Source organism: Nicotiana tomentosiformis, chromosome 3, assembly GCF_000390325.3.
Source record: "Nicotiana tomentosiformis chromosome 3, ASM39032v3, whole genome shotgun sequence".
In the NCBI taxonomy this organism is placed as follows: domain Eukaryota; kingdom Viridiplantae; phylum Streptophyta; class Magnoliopsida; order Solanales; family Solanaceae; genus Nicotiana; species Nicotiana tomentosiformis.
This window is the reverse complement of record NC_090814.1, coordinates 103,427,661-103,445,729: the sequence shown is the minus strand read 5'-3', so window position 1 is coordinate 103,445,729 and position 18,069 is coordinate 103,427,661.

The window sequence follows — 18,069 nt, the reverse complement described above, 5'->3', positions numbered from 1 at the left end:
AATTGCAAGATAAATAACAACTAATTTCTTACTCGATTTACATGCATCATTTCATACTGAACTTGCAAAATCACTGTTTGGTCTCCTAGATTTGCTTGCATGAAATAAGGAACCTATACTGACAATCGTTGACATGCCATACACAAACCTGAATTTTGAAATCTCATACCATAATTCACTTGTATTGCCATTTAACGAGGGAGCTTTTCACATTATTCCTATTCAAATCAGCAATGCACTAAATAATCAAAGTATTCATATTCCACCTTGTAGACTGATGCATGCATTTTTCACGTCATTGTCTTCACGTTGGTTTACTCCTGATCCACAATGTTGTTGTGTTAGTACACTAGATGTATTCTCTTCTATCGGCTGTTGATATTGTTAATACAATTTAAGGATTGCCAATCTACTATCTGTACCATTGTGTTGCAATTGATTTTAAACATCAGTAGATCTTTTGCAATCCATCTCTTCCTGTATGACAACTTACCCTACAATACAAAAGATAAATTACTAAGTCTTATTTTAAATCACAGAGTGTCATCCAAAAAATAATGATTTTTATTAGAGGGTTATTTATATTTGTTTATCTCAATGATGATCATTTGGGGTTGTCTTATAAAAGTGAGAATGAGAGGCAAGGTGAAGAATACTTGCCTTCTGTTACTATAGTATAGTATGGTTTCTCAAACCGGATGACTTTCATATATGACAAAGACCAGCAAAACATTTTGTTACATGTATGTATGATTTTTTGTACCCACTGATACTTGGTGAACAGAAAGAATAGCAGCAAGACTCCTACTTTTTAATCAACTATTGATTTTAACTACAATAATGAGAGCAACTGATAAGGGGAACGGGCAGGTGGCACAATAAAATAGAATGACCACAAAGACGACTTTGTTTCTGCACATCAACGTGGCATAAAACAACCAAAGTTCACTGAAATATAAGACTTTGATGAGGCTACCGGCTAACTAAGCAAGATTAATATAGTAACACTTGACTTTGCAGAAAAAAAATTACTTTTGTAACTGTTACTCTTGTATTTAGCTACTTTATATTTATTGGTATTAGAAGGAACTTTTTTTATAAGTGGCAATTTAGGCTAACTACAAATTCTATGTACAACTCTAAGCGAGACAACATATCCTAACTAATCATGAACTTGCAATATAGTAATATAGCATAATATAGGTTTAACGAATACCTTTGCAATCTCAAAGTTTCCTCAATAATTCTTTCAGAATTTTCAGCATAAACACCAACATGATCTCCTGTTTCTTAGCTGAAAACTTGAATAAATAGATACATTGCAGTAGAAAGCTTGTATACAATTATTATAGCATCATGAGCATACATATATGTATGCTAACCTACTGTCAATTTGTGCAAGGAGTTTCAGCAGTAAAATTCTTCTATGAGCTACTTAGTCAGTCCAGTTTAAATGTTTATCACTATGATGAAAGCAAACATGTTGCTCCTATTGAACTTTGTCCATTATTGAAGACATTACACAAAATATTGATGCTCGCCTGCTTTCCCTCTTATGTTTGCAGTTCTTTTAGTTAGTAAAGCAATCTAATTGTTGGTGCTTTGAAACTATAGAGAGGTTTCATCAGAGACAATACTTCAAGCCTTGAGAGATGAAACCATGAATGATCCCCGTGATTGTATTGAGATTGCACAAAACCACGACTTCTACAAACCTTCATTACTTGGGCAGTAGCGTTGATTAAGGGGCCTTTGCACACCGCCATCACCTACTATTCAATCATCCAAATTCTTCGATAGTAAAGTTTCTTCTGATATTAGGTGTTGTGTGTTTGGTGTTGATTTGTAATTTGGAAAGATCTTCAAGAAGTGTAATACCTCTACATCTGCTATGAGAACCAACAGTTTCGACTGCTTCATGTCTAACAATTGGATGCTTATTGACATCATTAAGAATCCTGGATAGTGCATTTGTAGCATTTATAGTATGTAATTGACCCAATACATAATCCACCTCATGCTTTAATAAAGCAGTCGTTGAACCTATAGATACAGTAATTGCGTAAATTGCTTCCCGTCCACCATTGTTCTAATGTGCAAAATAGGGATACTAAGTAGATAAAATAGGCATTTGAAAAGGTTTTGAAATAATAAAGCATAAATTATATAAAATAGGGAGTTTTGTTGGAAGCCCACGTTTGGAAGCACGATCAAACTGTTTTTTCTCCTTTTTCTTTACAAAAATAATTTGTAATTCTGAGTGTAGTTATTTATTAAAAAACAACCAACAAAAAAGTAGGAGGAATTTTATTTTTTTGGTAATTGTCAAGTGTAATAAATAAAATAACTGCCAAAATATTGGAGGAAGCATACAATTCTTTTGAAATTCACAGGTTGAAATTTTTTTTTCACTGGTTTATATTCTAAATTAATTTTAAACTCCAACTATTTTGAAGATTTGTCCTATGACATGTGTTGAATTGTGGGTATTCCACTGGGCATTCTATCATCCTATCATAATTTTACTTTGTAATTTATATATGGTACACTAGATAGGCGTTGGCCCGTGCTAGAACATGCCCAACAAATTAAACGCTCAAATATATACTTTTAATGATTGTTTGAAAATTTTATTGCAATTAAGTTTGAGTAAATTACACAGTTTGATATACTTATCTTCATATATAATTACTTAGCCAATATAAAATTGAGCGTTATTAAAATGAGATACTTACACTCCCCCGTTCTCAAAGGTGCAAAAATTGATGGTAATTACATGATGACATTTTGAATTCTTGTTTTTTTTCTTTTTAAAGTATATTAATAAATAAATAAATAAATAAGAACTCTTTTCCTGCTCACATTTGATTCTGAAAACGTTCTTTCTTCCTCCTAAATTCCCACTTCCATTCCTTCGTCTTCTTACTATTGGTCTTCAATATTTTAAAGTATCCGTGTGTAAAATTAATTTATATTCATCCTTAGTCAAAGTTAGAGGTTTTAATTCTTTTTTTTGCTGCATTAGTATTTTTTGTGTCCAACCTTAATTCTCTTTTTTCTCTTAATTTCTTCGTACATTTCCCTGAGTTTTTCTTTTCCACCTTATGGACTTATTTTCATAACTAGTATTAGCACCCGCGCGGATGCGCGGACACTAATCATGTCAAATATTTAAGTTATTTGGATTATATGTAAATAATCTTAAAATTTAAACTTTTTCGATAAATATAGATAATCATTGGATATTAATAAAAAGCACTACACGAAAAAATATTAACCATTTTTTCTATTTTTCTTTTTTGATACCATTCTCGTTGGTGTCATTGGATCCTAAAAATAGTCAAGAAGCAAAATAATAACTCATATTTATGGCAATACAATCAAATGTTGAGACTATGAATGACTCTTTGGATTCGACTTGCCTCTTTTACTACTACTTGAACTCTTATTTGGTGTGTTGATATCTCTTAAAAAATACTTTTTTAAAAAAATTTCAGTTTCTAAAACTATATTTTTCAATAATAATTATTTTTATAATAATGTAAGTGAAAATATTATCCTTAATTTAAAACTCATTTTAGTTGGCTATCTAAAAATTTAAAAAACTTCTTTAGCCGGTGAATTCTTTTCCCAGTATGACTCCATTTTGATATTTGACATTAACCATATTAAATATCTGAGTTATTTGAATTATATGTAAATAACCTTAAAATTTAAACCTTCTAAATAATTATAGATAATCGTTAGATATTAATTAAGAAACACTACATGAAAAAAGACTAACATTTTGTCAATTCTCGTAGTGATAATTTTATTTTTGCACTATTTTCATTAAGGTCATTGGAACCAAAAAATAGCGACAAAGAGAAATAATAACTCATATTTATGGCAAAGTACAAAGGTTGACACAATATAAATGATTCTTTGATTATGACGTGACTCTTTTACTACGACTTGAACTCTTATTTGGTATGATATTATCTTTCAAAGACTATTTCTATTTTGAAATTCCAATTTCTAAAACTTTATATATATATTTCAATAATTATTATCTTTATAATGATGCAAGTGAAGATATTATCCTTAATTTAAAATTCACTTTAATCGGCTATCTAAAAATTTAAATGATTCTTTAGCCGGAAAAACTTTATTTCAGTATGACTCCATTTTAAGTTTATCGATATCTCTAGCCATAGATTTTGAATTTTGTTCTTTAAATCATTAAATGTTAAATTAGTTGATTGTTATTATATAACACTGCATATATTATCTTAAAATTACCAAGTAGTTTATTTTTCGACACCACACTTGGCTTACCCTCAATGCAAATTACTCAAATTGCATTTAAATTCAAATTCGAATATCAAATCAGTTTGTTAGTAATAGTGATTTTTTAAAAAACGACATACAATGTAAATAAAAAAATATTCTAAGATATCCTTATCTTATAATCTATGTATTTGAGTTGAAAAAAATATTTGAAATCGATGAGATTCGCTTCCAAATTTTTTATACTCAACAAAGGTGAAACATAAGAAAAAATTCGTTGTCATCTCTTATTTCTGGTTTTTAGATCTTTCATACATTTTTTTCAATATTTACTTTCTTTTATCTTATTTTTTATGTCATTCTTTCTTTTGTTACAAAAAATTAATTTATTTCACTATAAAAGGATGAGTTTTAATAGAAATTGTTTACATAAGAACTTTATTTATATTTTTAGTCTTTGGTTGAAATTCTTTCATATTTTTCCTTTGGCTTTATCTAATCAGCCTAAATAGGTGCTCACCCGACCATTTAAATTAAAAAAATTAAAGGATGTGTAATTTATATATAATCCATATATAATATATATATAATCGTATGTTGTCGGTATATCATCTATTTATATTAGCTATAAAAGTAAACAATAAATCTAGCCGGATATTTATGTAAATATTCCATAAGATTTTGTTTTTTTTTTTAGTTAATCCATGATATGACTTCTATTATAATAATTTTAAAACTCTATACTAATGTTCAAAAATATCTTATCTTATTATTATCTTTGAAGTAGAAAAAAGTAAAGTGTTTTTTCGAAATAATTTGTTTACATTTTAAAAAAAATATTTCTCGTCATACCAATTATGTTTTTTAATAATATACTCTTTGTTATACTTGAAAAAATCGCTATAGAAACTATCAATTAGAAACCAATATCTCTCTTGTTGAGGTCGAGAAAAAAAAACCTTTCACATAATCTAATAATTCAAAATTAATATTCTTCAACGAAAAAATATTATACCCTTGCAATATTTGCTTGACTGCAGCTAAATGAAGGGGTTTCAGCTTATACCCTTCAATTCGTAGAATGTGCTAAATTGAAATTAATGATAGCAATTGTATAGCCAAAGTTTTGTTATTTGTTTGATGTCCATTTATACAAATTGACTTTTCAAACAAATATTCTTCAAAAGAAAAGAAAAAAACAACTTTTTTTTTTTTTTTTAATATTGACCGATTTTTGTGATATTTCTTTCTCCAGCATGTGTGTTTACTTCATTATATATGTAAATAAATTTTTATTCGATTTTTAAATTCTTTTTTATTATTTGGATAAACATAGACGTGTACCCTATATATTACATTTATTTTAAAAGAAATTCGCTTTATTCAAATCTAGCTTCAATGTTTTAAAGAACTATAATTATAGGGTTTTAAATGTGAAAGAGTTTTATAGTTATATGGAGTAGTTTTTTTTTTTTCATAGGCGAAGTAGTATTTAAATAATTAAAAAAGATAACAAACGTTCCTAACATGATTGCATATGATTATTAACCGAATTAAGTATGATAACATTATTAAAAAAAGATAAATTTTTAATTTTAATTTTAATTCGAATTTTAAAACATTATCTTTAAATTCAAAATTATCTTTTAATTCAAATTCAGTATATATATATATATATATATATATATATATATATATATATATATATATATATATAGAGAGAGAGAGAGAGAGAGAGAGAGAGAGAGAGAATAAAGTTATATCTATTGACATTTATTAGCTTGTCACTTGGCTTAGCCAGAATGCCAATTATATATGGTAACTTTATTCCTTTAATATATATATATAGATTTAAGTGTCAATTTTTTTCGTAATTGTCTCTCATCTTCTATACCATTTGAGAATTCATCTATCATAAATAAAAAGTTATCCTAATACAAATGGTTTAACCTGTGGTTGTCAAAAAAGTCAAATCGGTATTAATATTGCATTAATCTGCTCAACTAATCAAATAGTTTCGTAATACTTCATCTTAAAATATTGAAATACTACTTATTATTTCAGTTTTCCGTATTATAATCATCTGCCTAATTCTCTCACGACAATTTCATCTATAGACCGTGATGGCACCCAACACTACAGCTAGGCAAGCCAACTAATAAATTTAAAATAACCAAAAAAAATAAGCAACTCTTAATTCAACCAATGTGTGTGCCAAGACCTGATGTCACAAGTGTATGAGCATTCCAGTAGATTATACAAAATCTCAAATATTGTCTGAAATAAAAATAGACAGAATGTAAATATAAGAAAAGACACTGATAGCTGCAGAACGGCTCAGAAAGGCAGCTCACCACTATGCCTCTGGATAACGTGGGTATAAGGCGATAGGTCCCCCACTAGTACTTGCCTCAGATCCTGCACAAAAAGTGCAGCAAGTGTAATATGAGTACGTAAACAACGTGTACCCAGTAAGTATCAAGCCTAATCTCGAAGTGGTAGAGACGAGATAGCCGACTTTGACACTCACTATGGGTCAATAATAATAATAAAAATAAAACTAGAATATCTAGATCAGCAAAATTCACAGAATATAACAATAATTTATTTAACCAGCAGAAATAATTAAATTCCTTCAAATGCAACAATTCTCAATATATTAATTAAATTCCCTCAATTTCAATAAATTTCCAAATTTATCAATTAGTCTCATTTACAGGAATAACAATAATTCCTTAACAAGCAGGAATAATAATTCTTTAAATTCCAAAGATTTTCCATTTATCAATTAGCTTCACAAGCTACAATAAACTATCAAAGTATCGTGTAATTATTATTATTAAGCACGATTTATGCCGAGGTCGTTCGGCCCGATCCAGAGTATCGTGTATACTGCCGAGGGACGTGCGGCACGATCCATAAATGCATCTATCCTGCCGAGGCGTTCGGTCCGCTCCACAAGAAAGGAGGATATTTTCTTATGTACCTTCGGAAAGAGAGTATATTCATTATAAGATAAATTCAGGAGGATGAACAATTTCTTTTAATAATTTATTTATTTAAACAGAAAATTAAGCATATGAGATTTTCATCTTTTAATATTTTTATCTAACAATATATATATATATATATATATATATATATATATATATATATATATAAATTAAACAAAGAATATAATTTGTACAAGTAATTCATTCTTTGAGTCATAAACTACCCGGACCTTAGCATTAATAGTAGCTACGCACGGACTCTCGTCACTTCGTGCGTACGTAGCCCTCACAATTAGCAACAATTATTACCTTAATTACCTATGGGGTAATTTCACCCTCACAAGATTAGATAAGAGACTTACCTCGTCTTGCTCCAATTTAATCCACTAGTAGGCCTTTTTCTCGATTATCCAACTTTGATTGGCTCGAATCTAACCAAAAATAATTCGATACAATCACTAAAATTTATAGGAATCAATTCTATAAGAAAATACTACATTTTCAATAAAAAATTTGAAATTAATTAAAAATTCGTCTGTGGGGCCTACATTTTGAAATCCGACAAAAGTTACGAAATCCGACAACTCATTCAATTACGAGTCCAACCATACCAGTTTCACTCAAATCCGACTCCGGATCGATATTGAAATCTCAAAAAAAATCGTTTCTATGAGATTTCTAAATATTTTCCAAATTTCAATCTCAAAACACTAATTAAATGGTAAAAATAATGATATATTTGTGTATATAGACCAAATACGAGTTAGAATCACTTATCCCAATGTATTTCCTTGAAAATCTGTCAAAAGTCGCCTCTGCTCAAGCTCAAGTTCGTCAAAAATGGCAAATAGGACGAATACCCTCTTTTATAAATCTGCCCAGGCAGCCGTCGGAACTGGGCCTCGATCGTGGCTTCGATCGTGGCCCTCGAGCCTAGGCCTCGATCGTGGCTTCGATCATGGCCCTCGAGCCTGGACCTAGGTCATGGACTCGATCATGGCATCGAGCCTCGGCCTCGGTCTTAGCCTCAATCATGGCATCGAGCCAGGGCCTCGATCTTGGCCCTCGAGCCTGGGCCTTCGATCATGGCTCATGGCCTCGATCATGGCATCGAACCTGGGCCTTCGATCGTGGCCCTCGAGCTGAGCTCGATATCTGGACTCGATCCTGAGCCTCGTCCCTGGACGTCGACCCTGGGCTAGATATCTAGGCTCGATCTAAGTCCAGAATATCCAGCAGAAGAGAAAAAAAATTGCAGCGGCTTTTTAAGTCCAACTTTTATTCGTTAACTATCTGAAACTTACCCGAGGCCCTCAGGACCTCAACCAAATATACCAACAAGTCCTAAAACATCATACGAACTTATTTGAAATCTCAAATCACATAAAATGTCGCTAAAACCACGAATTATGCTCCAATTCAAGCTTAAATAAAACTTAAAATTTTTAACTTCTATCTTCGATGTCAAAACCTATCAAATCAAGTCTGATTGACCTCAAATTTTGCACACAAGTCATAAATGACATAACGGAGTTATGAAAATTTAAGAACCTGATTTCGACTCCGATACCAAAAAGTCAACTCCCCGGTCAAACTTCCAAACTTAAATTCTTGCTTTAGCCATTTCAAGCCTAATTTAACTACGGACTTCCAAATAAAATTCCAAACACGCTCCTAAATTCAAAATCGCCATATGAAGCTGTTGGAATCATCAAAATTCTATTCCGGGGTCGTTTTCTCAAAATATTGATCAAAGTTAAACTTGGCCTTTTAAAATCTTCTTAAAGAACCAAGTGTTCCGATTTCAACCCAAACACTTCCAAATCCCGAACCAACCATCCCCGCAAGTCATAAATCATAAAAAACGCATACAGAAAGTTTTATTTTAGGGAATGGGATTTTAAAAGTCAAAATTACCGGTTGGGTCATTACATTCTCCACCTCTTAAACAAACGTTCGTCCTCGAACGGGTTTAGAATTATACCTGAATTGCTAAATAAGTGTGGATATTTGCTCCGCATGTTTTCCTCGGCCTCCCAAGTCACTTCCTCGACTTGTTGGTCCCTCCACTGGACTTTTACTGCAGAAATCCTCTTGGACCTCAACTAGCGAACCTGTTTATCAATAATGGCAACTGGCTCCTCTTCATAACCCAAGCTATTATCTAGCTGAACTGTGCTAAAGTCTAACACATGTGATAGGTCAGCATGATACTTCCGGAGCATAGATACATGGAAAACCGGATAAACTCCCGATAGGCTGGGAGGCAATGCAAGCTCATAAGTAACCTCCCCAACTCGTCTCAATACCTCAAATGGGCCTATAAACCTTGGGCTCAATTTCCCCTTTTTCCCAAATCTCATGATTCCCTTCATCGGCGAAACCTTTAAAAGAACTTTTTCACCTACCATAAATGATAAATCACATGCTTTCTGATCCGTGTAACTCTTCTATCTGGACTGCACTGTATGGAGTCACTCCTGAATCCACTTTACCTTTTCCAAGGCATCCTTTACCAAATCAGTACCATATAACTTAGCCTCACCGGGCTCTAACCACCCGATGGGTGAACGTCATTGCCGACCATATAAAGCCTCAAATGGAGCCATCTCGATGCTGGATTGGTAACTGTTATTATAAGCAAACTCGGCCAAAGTCAAGAAACGATCCCACTGAACTCCAAAGTCAATCACACATGCCCTGAGCATATCCTCCAAAATCTGAATTGTCCACTCTGACTGCCCGTCGGTATGCGGATGAAAGACTGTGCTGAGCTCTACCCGGGTCCCCAATTCACTCTATACTGCTCTCTAGAAATGTGAAGTAAATTGAGGGCCTCTATCTAATATTATAGAAATTGGCATACTGTGCAACCTCTCTGAAGTATACGTAGTCACAACAGGAATAAAGTGTGCCGACTTGTTTAACCTGTCGACAATGACCCAAACTGCATCAAACTTCTTCAAGGTACGCGGCAACCCAACTACAAAGTCCATAGTGATGTGTTCCCATTCCCACTCTAGTATAGTCATCTGCTGAAGTAGGCCACCTGGCCTCTGGTGTTCGTATTTAACTTGATGGCAATTCAGACACCTAGCTACATACTCAACTATGTCCTTTTTCATTCGTCGCCACCAATAATGTTGCCTCGGGTCACGATACATCTTCGTAGCATCTGGATGAATAGAATACCGAGAACTGTATGCTTCCTCTAGGATCTTTTTCCCCAGTCCATCCATATTAGGAACACATAGATGATCCTGGAGTCGCAGAACACCATCCACGCGAATAGTAACTTCATTGGCACCACCCCGTAGTATTGTTTCTCGAAGAACCATTAAGTGTGGATCATCATACTGGCGAGACTTGATCTGATCAAATAGTGAATACTGAGCTAAAACACATGCAAGAACTCGGTTGGGCTCTGAAATGTCCAATCTTACAAGTCGGTTAGCCAAGGATTGAATATCCAAAGCTAATGGCCTCTCCTCTGCTGAAATGAAAGCCAAACTAAACATACTCTCTGCCTTTCTACTCAAGGCGTCTGCAACCACATTTGCTTTGCCCGGATGATATAGGATAGTAATATCATAATCTTTCAGTAATTCCAGCCATCTACGCTGCCTCAAATTTAGGTCCCTCTGCTTGAACAAATGCTGCAAATTGCGATGATCAGTGTAAACTTCACAAGACACCCTATAAAGATAATGCCTCCAAATCTTAAGAGCGTCAACAATCCTAGCTAACTCCAAATCATGTACTGGATAATTCTTCTCGTAGGACTTTAGCTGGCGTGAAGCATATGCAATAACTCGCCCTTCCTGCATCAGTACACAACCCAAGCCAACGCGTGAAGCATCACAATACACAGTATACATCCCCGAACCGGAAGACAACACTAACACTGGTGCTGTACTCAATGTTGTCTTGAGCTTCTGAAAGCTCACCTCACAATCATCGGACCATCGGAACTGAGCACCCTTCTGGGTTAATTTGGTCAAAGGTGCTGCAATAGATGAAAAAACTTCCACGAACCGATGATAATAACCTGCTAAATCCATAAAACTCCTGATCTCAGTCGCCGAAGTGGGAAGATGCCAATTCTGAACTGCCTCAATCTTTTTGGGGTCAACCTTAATACCTTCGCCCGATACAATATGCCCTAAAAATGCTACAGACTCTAGCCAGAACTCACATTTGGAGAACTTAGCATATAGCTTTTGTTCCCGCAACATCTGAAGCACTACTCTCATATGTTGCTCGTGTTCCTCCTTACTGCGCGAGTAGATCAAGATGTCATCAATGACGACAATGACAAACGAATCAATATATGGCCTGAATACCCTGTTCATCAGATCCATAAACGTTGCTGGGGCATTAGTTAAACCGAAAGACATCACCAGAAACTCATAATGACCATATCTAGTCCGAAAAGCAGTCTCCGGAACATCCGGATCCCGAATCTTCAACTGATGGTACCCCGACCTCAAGTCGATCTTAGAGAATACCCTAGAACCCTGCAACTAGTCAAATAGATCATCAATACGCGGCAACGGGTACTTGTTCTTAATAGTGACTTTGTTCAATTGGCGATAATCAATACACATCCGCATTGTTCCATCCTTCTTTTTTACAAATAATACCGGTGCACCCCAAGCCGATACACTCGGTCTGATGAACCCTTTGGCTAGTAACTCCTTAAGTTGTTCTTTCAATTCTTTCGGAGCCATGCGATACGATGGTATAGATATAGGCTGGTTATCTGGAGCCAAGTCAATACAGAAATCAATATCACGATCAGGTGGCATACCTGGAAGATCTGACGAAAATACATCGGAGAACTCCCGAACTACAGACACTGAATCAATATCCGGAGTCTCTACAGTAGTATCCCGAACATAGGCTAGATAAGCCAAACAACCCTTCTCAACCATGTGTTGAGCCTTTATAAAAGAAATAACTCGATTAAATGAACTAACAGGCGAACCCTTCCACTCTAACTTAGGCAATGCTGGAATAGCCAAGGTAACAGTCTTGGCATGACAATCTAGAATAGCATGATATGGAGAATAATTTCAAAATCGGTCATCTCAAGCAATAGGAGATCTGCTTTAGTTTCATAACCACAAAATGTAATAATACAGGATCGGTAGATCCGGTTCACAATAACAGAATCGCCCATAGGAGTGGACACATAAACATGAGTACTCAAGGACTCACGAGAAACACCCAGGAATGGAGCAAATAGAGATGACACATATGAATACGTAGATCCTGGATTAAATAATACTGAGGTAGCTTTTCCGCAAACAGAAATAATACTTGTAACCACGGCATCTGAGGCCTTTACATCTGGTCTGGCCGGAAAAGCATAGAACTGAGCTGGAGCGCCAACTGGCTGACCTCCACCTCTAGGACGGCCCCTACCCACCTGTCCTCCACCTCTTTGTGGTCGGACTACTGGTGGAGCAACTGGTCCAGTAACCATAGGCTGTTGTCCCTGTTGCACTAGCTTACCCCGAAGCCTGGGGCAAAATCTCCGTATGTGACTGGGATCCCCGCACTCATAACAACTCTTTGGTGCGATGGGCTGCTGACCAACAGTCTGGCCCTGGGGAACTGAATACCCACTGGGAGGACCCTGAATAGCTGGTGGGCGATAAGAACTCTCTAGTATAGCACTGAGATAGGGTCGTACCGGAGCACCTCGAGGAGGCGGTGGTGCTGGATATGGGGGCCTGGTGAACTGCCCTCTCACGAACTGACCTCTTCCCCCAGACAGAGCACCTCTGAACTCTCCAGAATACCTAAACTGCTTATCTTTAGTAACCTGCTCTCGGCTACGCTGACGTACACCCTCAATCCTGCGGGCTATCTCCACGACTAGCTCATAAGAAGTTCCCATCTCAACCTCTCGAGCCATAGTGTCCTAAATGCCGGTATGTAAACCTGCAACAAACCTCCGCACTCTCTCTGCCTCAGTAGGGAGTATCATAAGTGCATGTCGAGATAACTCAGAAAATCTCGCCTCATAATCGGTCACTAACATCTGACCCTACTGGAGCTGCTCAAACTGAAACCTCAACTCTTCCCTCTGAGAGGGTGGAATATACTTGTTCAGGAAGATATGCGTGAACCTGTCCCAAGTTATGGGAGGAGAATCTGCTGGTCTGCCAAGATCATAAGACTGCCACCATTTGCGGGCTATGCCCTCTAGCTGAAAAGTATCAAAGTCTAACCCATAAGACTCCAATATCCTCATGTTGTACAGTCTATCCTTGCACCAATCAATGAAATCCTGGGGATCCTCATTTCGCTCATCCCCAAAGACAGGAGGATGTAGTCTAGTCCATCTGTCCAATAGATTCTAAGGATCAACGGCTGCAACAGGTCTGGGCTCAGGTGTAGCTGCTACCACTAGATGGGATCCACCCACGGGTAGTGCACCCTATGTCTGATATACAGCAGTTGTTGGTCCATGAGCCTGTGCGGTAGGGTTCTGTGCTCCCCCGCCCGCCTGAGATGTGGCTGGGTCTTCCGAATATAAACCGGCCTGAGTCATGTTGTCCATTAACTGCAGCATACGACCCATGACATCCTGAAATCTCGGTGCATGTGTGAAATCCACCGGAGCTGGATCTTCCACATGCACCTCACCATGTTCCTCAATAATGGGATTCTCTGCTGGACCCACTGGCGGTATAACTGGAACAGTCCTGGGACGTCCTCGCCCTCTACCACGGGTTGGAACCCTCCCTCGGCCTCTGCCTCGATTTCTAGCAGCTGGGGGAGTAGCTCTTCCCTAGTCTGGAACCTCATTAGAGCGTGTTCTCACCATCTGTAAGAGAATAAAAGAAGGATATTTAGTACTACATCAATTGCACGATGGAATATGAAGAAATATAGTTTCCTAACACCCTGTAGCCTCTCGAAGATAAGTACAAACATCTCTGTACCGATCCGCAAGACTCTATTAGGTCTGCTCATAACTTATGAGACCTACGTGAACCTAGTGCTCTGATACCATGTAGTTACGACCCAATTCCACCTATAGGTCGTGATGGCGCCCAACACTACAGCTAGGCAAGCCAACTAATAAATTTAAAATAACCAAGAAAAATAAGCAACTCTTAATTCAACCAATGTGTGTGCCAAGACCTGGTATCACAAGTGTATGAGCATTCTAGTAGATTATACAAAACCTCAAATACTGTCTGAAATAAAAATAGACAGAATGTAAATATAATAAGAGACATTGGTAGTTGCAGAACGGCTCAGAAAGGCAGCTTACCACTATGCCTCTGGATAACGTGGGTGTAAGGCGATAGGTCCACCACTAGTACTTGCCTCAGGTCATACACAAAAAGTGCATCAAGTGTAGTATGAGTACGTAAACAACGTGTACCCAGTAAGTATCAAGTCTAATCTCGAAGTGGTAGAGATGAGATGGCCGACTTTGACACTCACTATGGATCAATAATATTAATTGAAATAAAACTAGAATATCTAAATCAGCATGATTCACAGAATATAACAATAATATATTTAACCAACAGAAATAATTAAATTCCTTCAAATGCAACAATTCTCAATATATTAATTAAATTCTCTCAATTCCAATAAATTTCCAAATTTATCAATTAGTCTTATTTACAGGAATAACAATAATTCCTTAACAAGCAAGAATAATAATTCTTTAAATTTCAAAGATTTTCCATTTATCAATTAGCTTCACAAGCTAGAATAAACTATCAAAGTATCGTGTAATTATTATTATTAAGCACGATTTCCGCCAAGGTCGTTCGGCCTGATCCAGAGTATCGTGTACACTGCCGAGGGACGTGCGGCACGATCCATAGATATCTATCCTGCCGAGGCGTTCGACCCGCTCCACAAGAAAGGAGGACATTTTCTTATGTACCTCCGAAAAGAGAGTATATTCATTATAAGATAAATTCAAGAGGATGAATAATTTTTTTAACAATTTATTTATTTAAATAGAAAATTAAGCATATGAGATTTTTATCTTTTAATATTTTTATCTAACAATTCACAATATATATATATATATATATATATATATATATATATATATATATATATATATATATATATATATTAATTAAACAAAGAATATAATTTGTACAAGTAACTCATGTTTTGAGTCCTAAACTACCCGGACTTTAGCATTAATAGTAGCTACGTACGGACTCTCGTCACCTCGTGCGTACGTAGCCCCCACAATTAGCAACAAATATTACCTTAATTACCTATGGGGTAATTTCCCCCTCACAAGATTAGATAAGAGACTTACCTCGTTTTGCTCCAATTTAATCCACTAGTAGGCCTTTTCCTCGATTATCCAACTTTGATTGGCTCGAATCTATCCAAAACTAATTCGATACAATCACTAAAATTTATAGGAATCAATTCTATAAGAAAATACTACATTTTCAATAAAAATCCCGAAATTAATTAAAACTTCGCTTGTGGGGCCCATATCTCGGAATCCGGCGAAAGTTATAAAATTCGATAACCCATTCAATTACGAGTCCAACCATACCAGTTTCACTCAAATCCGACTCCGAATCGATACTGAAATCTCAAAAAAAATTATTTCTATGAGATTTTAAAATTTTCCTAAATTTCAATCTCAAAACACTAATTAAATGGTGAAAATAATGATATATTTATGTATATAGACCAAATCCGAGTTAGAATCACTTACCCCAATGCATTTCCTTGAAATTGTGTCAAACGTTGCCTCTGCTCAAGCTCAAGTTCGTCAAAAATGGCAAATGGGGTGAATACCCTCTTTTATAAATCTGCCCAGCCAGCCTTCGGAATTGGGCCTCGATCGTAGCCCTCGAGCCTTGGCCTCGATCGTGGCTTCGATCATGGCCCTCGAGCCTGGACCTCGGTCACGGCTTCGATCATGGCATCAAGCCTGGGGCTCGATCATGGCATCGAGCCTGGGCCTCGGTCATGGCCTCGATCATGGCCCTCGAACCTGGGCCTTCGATCATGGCTTATGGCCTCGATCATGGCATCGAACCTGGGCCTTCGATCGTGGCCCTAGAGCTGGCCTCGATATCTGGGCTTGATCCTGAGCCTCGTCCCTGGCTTCGACCCTGGCCGTCGACCCTAGGCTCGATATCTGGGCTCGATCTCTATCCAGAATATCCAGCATAAGAGAAAAAATATTACAGCAGCTTTTTAAGTCCAACTTTTGATCCTTTAACCATCCGAAACTCACCCGAGGCCCTCAGGACCTCAATCAAATATACCAACAAGTCCTAAAACATCATACGAACTTATTTGAAACCTCAAATCACATAAAATGACGCTAAAACCACGAATTATGCTCCAATTCAAGCTTAAATGAAACTTAAAATTTCCAACTTCTATCTTCGATGTCGAAACCTATCAAATCAAGTCCGATTGACCTCAAATTTTGCACACAAGTCATAAATGACATAATGGAGCTATGAAAATTTCAGAATTAGATTCCGACTCCGATAACAAAAAGTCAACTCCCCGGTCAAACTTCCAAACTTAAATTCTTGCTTTAGTCATTTCAAGTCTAATTTAACTACGGACTTCCAAATAAAACTCCAAACATGCTCCTAAATCCAAAATCGCCATACGGAGCTGTTGGAATAGTCAAAATTCTATTCCGAGGTCGTTTTCTCAAAATGTTGACCGAAGTCAAACTTGGCCTTTTAAAGCCATCTTTAAGAACCAAGTGTTCCGATTTCAATCTAAACACTACCAAATCTCGAACCAACCATACCCACAAGTCATAAATTATTAAAAGCACATACGGAAAGTTTTATTTTAGGAAACGGAGTTCTAAAAGTCAAAAATAACCGGTTGGGTCATTACATTCATTAACTTTTATTAACCAATTGTTAAGTAAAAATCTAACTTTCGAATAAATATGTTTTGTTGCTTCTAAAGTATTAAGTTTTGTACGTTGTTTAATTTAATGAAATTTGTTTAAAAAATAAATAAATTAAAAAGCGGATTGATTTTCTATTTTGCGTTAGAAATTAGTCAAATTGACAACAACAACAACAACAACAACAACAACAACAACAACAACAACAACAACAACAACAACAACAACAACAACAACAACAACTTAGTAATAATCTCACTAGTGGGGTCTGGGGAGGGTAGAGTGTATGCAAACCTTACTCCTACCACGGAGGGGTAGAGAGGCTATTTGCGGAAGACCCTCGGCTCAAAGACAACAAATCTTTAACAACAACAGAAACCAGACAAATAATATCAGCACCGTAAGAGACAATAAATAAGTGGAAGGACAACAATTATGGTACTAATAAAAATTGAAAATAAAAATAAAAATATTGTGATGAATCATAAATCGCTAGCAGTCCTAGATAAAATACTATCAGACTAGCCGAAATAACGAGGAAAAAAATGCTCAACTACCCCCTAACCTACAACCCTAATGCTCGACCTCCACACCTCCCTATCCAGGGACGTGTCCTCAGAAATCTGAAGTTATGCTATGTCCTGCCTGATCACCTCGCCCCAATACTTCTTAGGTCTCCCCCTACCTCTCCTTGTACCTGTCAAAGCCAACCGTTCACACCTCCTAACCGGGGTATCTAGGCTCCTCCTACGTACGTGCCCAAACCATCTAAGCCTCGCTTTTTGCATATTGTCGTCCATGGGAGCCACGCCCACCCTCTCTCGAATATCTTCATTCCTAATCTTATCCAGCCTAGTGTGCCCGCACATCCATCTCAACATCCTCATTTTGGCTACTTTCATCTTC